Genomic DNA, 10,404 nt, shown 5'->3' on the forward strand with positions numbered 1-10,404 from the left:
ACATACTGCATGTTGTGACCCAAAATAAGAAAAGAAAGAGGTAGAAGAGATGGGGCTTGTTCAGGTCCTTGAGTGAGATGGATTTGGAAAGCAGAGGGGAGTTGGGAACATCATCCGTCAAATAGAAGGAGGCATGTTGTATTGGGCATGGAAGAGGACATCAAATAGTAAGTGGTGGGACATGCCCGGGAAGGTGGATCCTTGAATACTAGGCAGAGGAGTTCAGACTTCATACGAGGGAAAAGCAGCCCAGGAACAAATGGCTTTTCTTTTTAAACTGTCTGCTTTCTCCTTGTGAAAGTAGAAAGGTCATACAGTGAAAGTGAGTCATCATTCTTTCCCACTCACTTAGCATTCAGCATAAATCAGCATTTGCCTTGGGTGAACGGGCAGGTAGTTATTTGCAAGGCTGAATCAGATCATGCAGCTGATATGGGTGCTGCCTGTCTGCCTCCTCTCCTGATGCCAGTCAGGCTTCATTCACTGGAACTGAACTAGCACTGGGGAACTGGTGGGGATGTGTTCTTTTTTCCATTGAAGTATAGTTGCTGTACAGTATTATGTAAGTTACAACTGTACAATACAGTGATTCACAATTTTTAAAGGTTATACTCCATTTATAGTTATTATAAAATATGGGCTATATTCCCCATGTTGTAATATATCCTTTGCACCTTACTTTATACATAACAGTTTCTACCTCTCACCCATATATTGTCCGTCTCCGTTTCCCTCTTCCCACTGGCAACCACTAGTTTGTTCTCTGTATCTGTGAGTCTGCTTTTTCGTTATATTCAACAGTTGTAGTTTTTAGGTTCTACATACTTCCAACTCACACATCTTCTTACACCAGGGATGGAATCCAAGTCTCTTATGTCTCCTGCACCGGCCACTAGTGGGTTCTTTACCACTAGCGCCATCTGGGAAGCTCAGTGTTAGTCCCTCAGTCATGTCGGACTCTCAGCAACCCTATGGACTGTAGTCCACTAGGCTTCTCTGTCCATGCAATTTTCTAGGCAGAGATACTGGAGTGGGTAGTCATTCCCTTTTCCGGGGGATCTTCCCGACCTGGAGATTGAACCTGGGTCCCCCACATTGCAGCCACCAGGGAAGCCCTCCACATACAAGTGATATCGTGCAATATTTCTCTTTCTCTGTCTGACTTTTCTCACTTAGCATAATGTGGTGGGGATGTGTTCTTGAAGAAGGATGAGGATGGGATCCCTCTTCTGGTAGGGGATCTCACCAAGGAGCTTGTTCTAAAATCTTGGAGGTAGGAAATGTTCTCAGAGTGGGTGGGCGTGTCTGGAATCTTAGCTTATACCGCTGAGCAGATGATTGTATCCTAGAGCAAGCAGAAGTGCTTTCTTGGGAATTAATAAAACAAGGATATACTGTCTTCACCTGACAGCCTTGCTAGAAATTTGGACTTTCAGTTGGGGCATTTAAAAGCCCATTAAACATGGTCGCTGGGCCGCTACTGATTGCAGCAGTCCCAAATCCTCCACTGTCAGAGATGCCAGCCTCCATTCTTCCCCAACCTGGCCACCACCGTGAGCAGTCAGCTGTTTAAGCAGAAATGATCCTTTGTGAAAATCTATATATTATTTAATGCCTTTTTCCTTTGCCTCAGCTCTCTTTCCCCATGAGCTTCTCAGCCAGGATTTCAATTTGCATGGGATGCTCTGCAAGGAGAATTGCACGGCAAACTCTGGTGGGAGTCATGGCTCTCTGTCCCTGTTGTCTGGAGTCTCATAATTTATGGTTCTTTCATACTGAGGCTCTGCAGCTCCTTAATGGGGCTTCATGGTAAAGTTTGGGTAGGGAGAAATCATTCCACTTAAAAATGGTTCTGCTTTGGCGATCTCTGTTTTACCAGGAGTTTTTTTTCCTCTCCTTTGTCTTTAAAGCTAGAGCCATTTCCTAGAATAAATGTTGCCTGAACACTGGAGAAGAGGGGGAGTGTTAAGTCTCTGAAAGATTCAGCAGTGCCTCCAAATGGTTTTGGCAGTTCATTGATCAATCAACAAATATTTAATAATTGCCTACCCCATGTAAAGCATAATGTTAGGAACTGTGGAGGCTATCAAATGTGAATAAAATCTTGTCCCTTTAACTCTTGAAACTGAATAGCTTCTTACTGTTTATTAAATTCAAGCCAAACTTGTTGCCCTGGCATCCAGGGGTTCAACAGTTGGCTCCAACTCACCTTTCTGCACATATTCCATGCTTTAGCTAACCTAGATAACCCTGTGCTCCTTTTCTCTGAGGATAAATGCCTCGAATCAGCAGGTTTGCCACCCCCATCACTTCTGCCTACTGAATTTTATTCCTTTTTACAGGTTAATTTCAAACACCACCTCCTCTAGGAAGCATGCCTGGATTTAAGCCCCAGTTGGTTGTGAACCTTCTTGCTTTCAACCCTCGCAGAACTTGGTACATCTTTTGTTTTCCCCAGAGAACAGTGCTTGAGCGAGTAGGGAGATAGAAAAGATTTGCTGATTAGCTGATTTCATAGGGTTGAAGGGCTCTTAAGGATTCTATGGGACTTTCAGTGTTAAAATGGCAGAGAAAAGACTTGGCTTGAATCTTGAAGTCAGATACCAATTCTGAGAATTAAAGCAAGAGAAATTTACCTGAATTGCCAAACAGATAAAACATGAAGGGTTTAAAGGTAGATGCATTTATATCCACCAATTAGGAGTGATGTTTTTACAAATAGCCCAAAATGTAGCATATTGAAATGAGTATTACTCTTCAAAATAGTTGCCTTCAGAGACACACCTCAGTGAAGTTGCTATGAGCATGACTTTAGTATTCAGAAGGTCCCAACCTTGGTGCTCCCACTCCAACCTACCCTTTTCAGTTCCTGATGCTGTACCATGAGCCAGTCTATACAATTTCCACTTGGCGGGAATGTTGAGGATGCCAACAGAGTCCACAGGACTGTGTTTGGCGTCGAGGAGGAGGTAAAAGGTAAGTTGTGTCTGTCAGGAGTTTACAACTGCATTTGAGAGAAGAATGAAAACAATCAGATGATAATACAAGCAACGATGCATAAAGCAGTGTAGCAGAGAACCACCCAGACAAGAAGAGCAACCTGAATTCAGGGAGGAGTGTGTAGGCGAGAACCAAGCAGCATGGATGGATGGATGGATGGATGGCCAGATGGGGAGACGGAGAGGGTTCCTAAAAGACTTCAGGAAATGGGGTGGGAGGCTGCAGATTCTGGCTGGGAGACTTGAAGCATCTAAAATCGTAACTCACGATTTCACCACCCACATCAACTGCTCTATGCCCCAAATCTCTAAAAATTAACCCTACCACCCAATTCTTTATTTTGGAACATATAGCTAAGTGTACTCACTCCTGAGTGAAAAAAAAAACCAAAAAACAAAAAACTCAGTCCATTTTGCCTCTTTGCTTTCACTAGACCCCTGTATCTCATCAGTCACCCATTATTACATTTCACACAAATTACTTTTGTCTCTAAGTTCAGCTTGTAAATATAACCCTAGGTCTTCACAGCTTTTATCTTTTCAGTATCATTTCAGTTATCTCTGGCTGTATAAGAAACTACTCCCAAACTTTGTGGCTTAGAGCAACAACACTGTAATATACTTCATGATTTTGTGGGTCAGGAATCTGGGCTGAGCAATTATTCTGTTTCCCATGGCATCAACCGAAGTCACTCGCTGCTATTCCCTGGAGGTGTTGGTAGGTCTGCAAAGCAAAAGACAGTACATTCTATGTCCTGCTGGGGGTGGCTGGACAGCTGGGCTCAGAATTACTCACCAGAGTACCTATGCATGACATCTCCAGTATGGTGGTCTCAAAGTGGTCAAAGTTCTTAGGTGGCAGCTCAGATCTCCTAGAGTGGAAGTTCCTAGAGCCAGTAGGCGGAAGCTCCAGGGATCTCAATTCTGGGTCTGGAAACAGGTTGGCATTACTTCTACCATGTGCTACTGGTCATGCAATCACAGAACTGGCCTAGATCACAAGGGAGGATGTAGATGGCACCTCTGGATGGAAAAATGCCAGAGATATTGTGGCCTTTTCACCCGTGGTGGATTCATGTCAATGTATGGCAAAACCAATACAGTACTATAAAGTAAAATAAAGTCAAAATAACAAAAATAAAATCTATGACAAATAGCATGATTTTCATTTTGACAGCAGGGGACAATGGCAAGATTTCTGAGCTGATATCTGGGAGACTGGAGAGCTGGTCTCAGCTTTCCTGTTAGCCCACCTTGTGAGCTTGAGGGAATCTCTTTATACCCCTAAGCCTTAGAGCTTTCTCAGTGATGACTGGGTACAGTATTTCTCAGAGTGTGGTCCCTGACCAAGCAACCTCAATTTCACCTGCAAATATGTTAGAAAAGCAAATTCTTAGGCCCCATCCCAGAACCACTGAATCAGAAATCTTGGTTAAGGACCAGCAAGTGTATTTTACCAGAGCCTTCAGGGGCCTCTGATACACAGAGGTTAGAGAACCCCTAAGTTTGTGGATCTCTAAATTCCTTTTCAGCCTTCTGTAATTCTAACTACAGAAGAAGCCCTCTCATCCCACAGGACCAACAATGATAGTCAATTAATTGAAAAATGAATCAATTAATATTGAGAAATTAAAAGCTACTCATATACTTGAAATTATCTATTTTATTGAAAGAAAGCTGATTTTTAGATGTAGGGTCAAAGCCTTTCTTAGAGCATGAATGCATCAGCTAGATTTTAAGACAATTTTTCAGATAAGCCATAACCTTAATGCATGATCTAAGGTTTTCAGGTTTCTAAAAAGCAGAGCAAACAAATTTGAAGATTTTGCAGGGGAATTTGAAGAGTTAATTTTGGTGACTTATCTTTATTGACTATTCCTGAAGCATCTGACTCATCAGCTTACATAACAATAGCAGCAACACCCCCCCTTGTAATATTTAATTAAGTTATGTCATTACAACAGCAGGAATAACTGGAACAAACAATTTTAGGAACAAACTCAACTGGTGAGAACAGAAAGCTCACTGAACCAGACAGTTGCCTACTTGTCACAGATGTTCATTTGGCTGTGAGTATCAACCGTTTTGTTTTACAGAAGAGATGAACGGTGGTCCATCAGGAGAGTTGGTTGAGTGGAAATGGAGTATGAAAGTGATTTCTGTGTTGTTGATCTCTCCTTACCAGAACTCTTGTCTTCGTCCCTCTGTTTCATCCAATTCTTGACACAAGTTTAATTCAAACCCTTTCACCTAACACTGAACTATTATGAAAGCATCCTTGCTGGTTTCACTGCCTTACTCTAACCTTCTAGGGTCTGCATAAATGCATAATTACAAGAATCATGTCACTCCCATCCTCAGCAGATGGAATGAAAGAACACTGGATTAAGAAGCTTAAGAACCAGTTTTGAGTTTCAGCTTATTACTTCTAACTGTGGATCATTGAACAACTCATTTAACTTCTCCAGGCCTTGTTCTTCAAAGAAATACTAAAGACACCAGTATTACACATATGTCAGAGGTGGTTGTGAGAATCAGATGCCTTATAGATGAAAATGTTTAGAAATCTGAAAAATATTTACGATTTCAACACTTTTCATTATTATGTGATAATGATGTGGTGCTTAGTCGCTCAGCTGTGTCCAACCAACTCTTTGGGATCCCTGGACTGTAGCCCGCCAGGCTCCTCTTCCATGAGATTCTCCAGGCAAGAATATTGGAGTGGGTTGTCATTTCCTTCTCCAGGCGATCTTTTCCACCCAGGGATTGAACTCGTGTCTCCTGCATTGCAGAAGATTTTTTTTTAACCACCTGAGCTACCAGGGAAGCCCATTAAGTGAGAATACCCAGTACCAGAATACCAACAAACTGGTCCCTAGCTTAGCTTCCCAGCTTTTTTTCTCAAGTCTCCCATAAGTATCCTTTTCACCCTAATGGGACTGCTTTAATTAAGGTCTCATGTGCAAATCTAAATCTTTCCCTATTTCTATGCCTGTGACTACTGTCCCTCAAATGCCTTTTTCCTTTTCTTAGTCCCCTGAACTTTTGCTCTGAGTCTGAATTGGACTCAGAACCAGCTTCCAATTCCAGAGCTGACTCTGTCACTAGATTGGTTTACCTGCAACCAAGTGGGTCTTTACACAGAGACACTGACTCACAAAAATGGGCAGAACACAAGCAAGATGAAGCAAGCTACTTCCTGGCCTACAGCTCAATGGAGAAGAAAACAGATTCCTAACCAAGAAAAAGTTACAGTTTCTCACTGTTCTAGGCATGGTTTGGCAAACCCTGCAAGTAGAGAAGAGAGTATTTTCTTCTGATAGACTGCAGCTCACCAATGAAATGGCATCTCTCCTTGTCTTATTGGGACAAATTGTATGCTTGTCAATGGGACTTAGAGGAAGCAGCAGTGGCAACATAGACTAGTGCACACTGAGCCCTATTAGGTCATCTATTTTGTGGTCACTGGGTATTGAAATTACTCTTATTGAGACAAGTCAGGTAATAGTGGGCTGAGGAACCAGGTACAAGTAAGCCTCAAATCCTTTTACAATACATAAATTAAGTCAGTCACACTCTTACATTTAAACATGACCTGATGCTTGTATCAGTTAGGATTCTATCCAGGTTCAAGCAACAGAAAAGGGGACTAAGAGTGACTTAAATAAATAGGGGGTTAACTTATTGAAAGCAACATATGCTCTGGAAATAGGCAGTTTTCAGGTGTAACTGCTCAGGAAGGTCACTGAAGACCCAGAATCCTCTCTCTTTCTGCTCTGTCATCACTAGCATATTCAGCTCTGGCATCTTTAGCATCTTAAACTCTAGCATCATCAGCAACTTCAGTTCCATTGTCTTTAGAATCTCCAGCTTTAGTATTATTAGCCTCTTCAATCCAACCATCTATAGTATCTTCAGCCCTATCATCATTAACATCTTTAGCTCTAGCATCATTATTTTCTTCAGCTCTAGCATCATTTACTTCTTCAGCTTTAACATCATCCTCTCTTTCAACTCTATTCATTTTGCACCTTTACTTTTCTCCTTTGTTTCAGTAAGACAGCTGCTGGGCCTTCAAGCACTGGATCATGTTCTAGATGGGATGAAGGGAAAGAGTGAAGTGTCAAAACACATGCCACTGAACTATTCCTTCTAAGGAAATTTCCTGGAAATAAGGCTATATTTGCCAGCAGTTTAGACCAGGTAACCTTTATAATTGCTATTTATTTTGAATAATACCTCTGCTTAAAGGCCTTACCCAGTAACATCTCTTTATATCATTGTTCAGAACTAGGTCACATGAACACTCATGGAAAGGAAGTGTCGAACACTGAGTGTGTTAGGCACATCACCACCTCCAAATGGATCTGTGTTTCTATCACTAAGGAAGAAAGTAAAAACAGCTATTGGACAATGAGCAGAATCTTCCATAATCTCTAAACTCATACTGTGTATTATCACTAAATTGTGCCACTTAGATTTATACTTAAAGCTGACAGGCTTCAACTGTTTTAGGGAGCATTAGGTAACAAAGGAAGAAAGTCACATTTTAAAAGGACACTTGCTTGGGGATCTTCAGGTGATATGTCCTGCCAGACTTAGCTCAAATACCACGGCCTTCAAGAAACCTCCAGAATACATTTGAATCAGTTCTAATGAGGTGGATGAAACTGGAGCATATTAAACAGAGTGAAGTAAGCCAGAAAGAAAAACACCAATACAGTATACCAACACATATATATGGAATTTAGAAAGATGGTAACAATAACTCTATGTGAGACAGCAAAAGAGACACAGATGTATAGAACAGTCTTTTGGACTCTGTGGGAGAAGGCGAGGGTGGGATGATCTGAGAGAATAGCATTGAAACATGTTTATTATCATATATGAAACAGATTGCTAGTCCAGGTTCGATGCATGACACAGGGTGCTCGGGGCTGGTGCACTGGGATGACTCAGAGGGATGGGATGGGGAGGAAAGTGGGAGGGGGGTTCAGGATAGGGAACACATGTACACCCATGGCTGATTCATGTCAATGTATGGCAAAACCCACTAAAATGCTGTAAAGTAATTAGCCTCCAACTAAAATTAAAAAAAAAAAAAAGAAACCTCCATACACCCCAGTTCTTACTGTTGGCCGTGTTCATTCCTCACCCCAACAAAAGTGTAAGTTCCCTGGGGGATATAGAACCATGTTTTCTGATCTTTTTAATTCCCTATGGGCTCCCAAATGGTGCTGAACACAGCATATGTGCACAGTAGATATTTATTGTTTGGTTCACAGGGAATAAAGCCATGGAGTTAGCCTTGAACTAGATATGAACATGGGGCAGTAAGAATCCAGCGTTTCTGGTTTTAGAAGTCTGGGTGAAGGACCAATGTGAAATAAAGTTAACAAGGGGCCATGAGGCCATCCACTCACTGATACATTCATTTCATCCTCTAATGTACTTACTGAGGATATATTTTACACCAGACAAAAAATACAGCTGTCTTGATCTGTATTCTGTTGGCTCTACATACAGAAAGATTCAAATCCTAGTGAGATAATTTTGTAAAAAGTTATAGTTGCAGATTATCTGTACATAGGACACCTTCTATTGGCCTGGTGTGTGGTAGGGAGGAATACACACTGATGGAGTCCTGTGTCATTCCAGCCACCAGACTTCATATTCATTGTCAAACACACAATCTCAGTTAATTATTGAAGCAACCCTAGGAAACAGAGGCCCAGGCTGATTGTAGGCTGTCCTAGGCAGTTGTTGAGTGGTAGAGATGGATTTTCACCCAGTGGGTCAGAATGCTGGTCTTACTCCTGCTCTCCAGCCCCTTGTCCCTCCCAGATGAAGCTCTACTTGTCCAGGAGAGTGATGATGTTGTCTCCCGAGAAGCAAAAGAAGGCAGAGAGTGCATCCTTGCGGCTCACAGCTCACTGGGTCACAATCATTCTTTTCTTGTTAAGTGAAGCAAGGAGGAGGAGTAGGGAGAAAACTGTGGGCAGTCATGAGAGTCTTAAGCCTTCTATCTGTCTCGCTGGACAGAGCTTCTCCCCTACGATAGCTGGCTCAGCACACATGCATGAAAACAGGCATTTCACATGGGTAGAACAGCAACTATGTTTGTTAGAAATTGGAAGGTCCTCTCTCAAAGCACCCCTTCTGACTTATCTCCTGATCTTACCACGGATCCCTGGGCTCACTTGCTCCCTTGTTGATAGGCAAACAGTCTGTTTTCAGCTCTCCAGTGCCTCTCTGATTGCTCCTTCACCCAGACCCCTAGACCCAGAAACACCACCTTGACACAGACAGGAAATTCTGATTCGAGCATTCATTGGGTGCCTACCTTATGACAAAAACTAGGTACTAGGGAAAGAGCAGTGAATCCATTAGACAAAAATCCCTGACCTTATCAAGGCTGCATTATGATAAACGGGTTCATTCCAACAGGGAGAAAGGCTGAAGAAACGGGGGTCATGCCAGGAAGTTACAGAATTTGGTGCTGGAACAGAAGGTGGTCTAGAAAATGCTAACCGTATTATATTATGGGGAGCCTGTTAGGGAGACTGCTGGAGTCTGGGGTCATGTAAGGACCAGTCCTAGAACACTCAGAAAGTGAAGGCAAATAGTTTCCCATGTCACACTTCTGTCTGGGGTCATCCAGATAGGCCGGAAACAATTTGATAGTTTCTTTAAGTTCTAAGCTCATATTGTATTTCCTCAGACAGTGAATGTCCTGAGGGCAGGCCTGGACTATTTGGCTCCTGGCCACCTTGGTGCCTGGTATTTTATACATGTGCAGCAAATATCTATGTAATGAACTGCTGAAAACACTTGTAAAGGCTCAGGAACTACACCTTCATGCATATTTCCATTTCTCATTCAAATCCAATGGTGTCCATATGAGGAAAGTTTGATGATTCCCATTTTTCCATGAAAGGTTTAGGATATGGAACTGTTAAGAGAGTAAATAGCAAGATCAGGATCTGAAGTCAGGGTTGTGTCTCTCCAAGGTCAAGTCCAAGGCTCTTTTTACTTTCCCCAGTTCTTCACTCTGCTCTGCTCTGGCTTCTCACCCAGTGGTGCCAGATTTTGCCACCATAAGAAAATGCCTTGCCTCTGAGAATTCTGTGAGTCCTGAGCTGGCAGATTTCCAGCTGGTTCCCTGGGTAAACATCCTTCAGGTTCATCCCTAAGGTGGAGTCTAGGACTAATCATTTGCTGTCAGGATGGGCCCATTTACGCTTAGGACTTCGCATGCATATTCTGATGATTCTCAAATATGTGTCTCTCCTAGAACTGCTCACCAGTGTGACCAGACTCCTGCCAGCCAGCTCCACTGGGATGCCACACTGGGACTTCAACACTGACCCTGTCAGGTGTCCATCGTTCTCCCTCTGCCGTGGCT

This window comes from Capra hircus, chromosome 8 (assembly GCF_001704415.2).
Source record: "Capra hircus breed San Clemente chromosome 8, ASM170441v1, whole genome shotgun sequence".
Lineage (NCBI taxonomy): Eukaryota > Metazoa > Chordata > Mammalia > Artiodactyla > Bovidae > Capra > Capra hircus.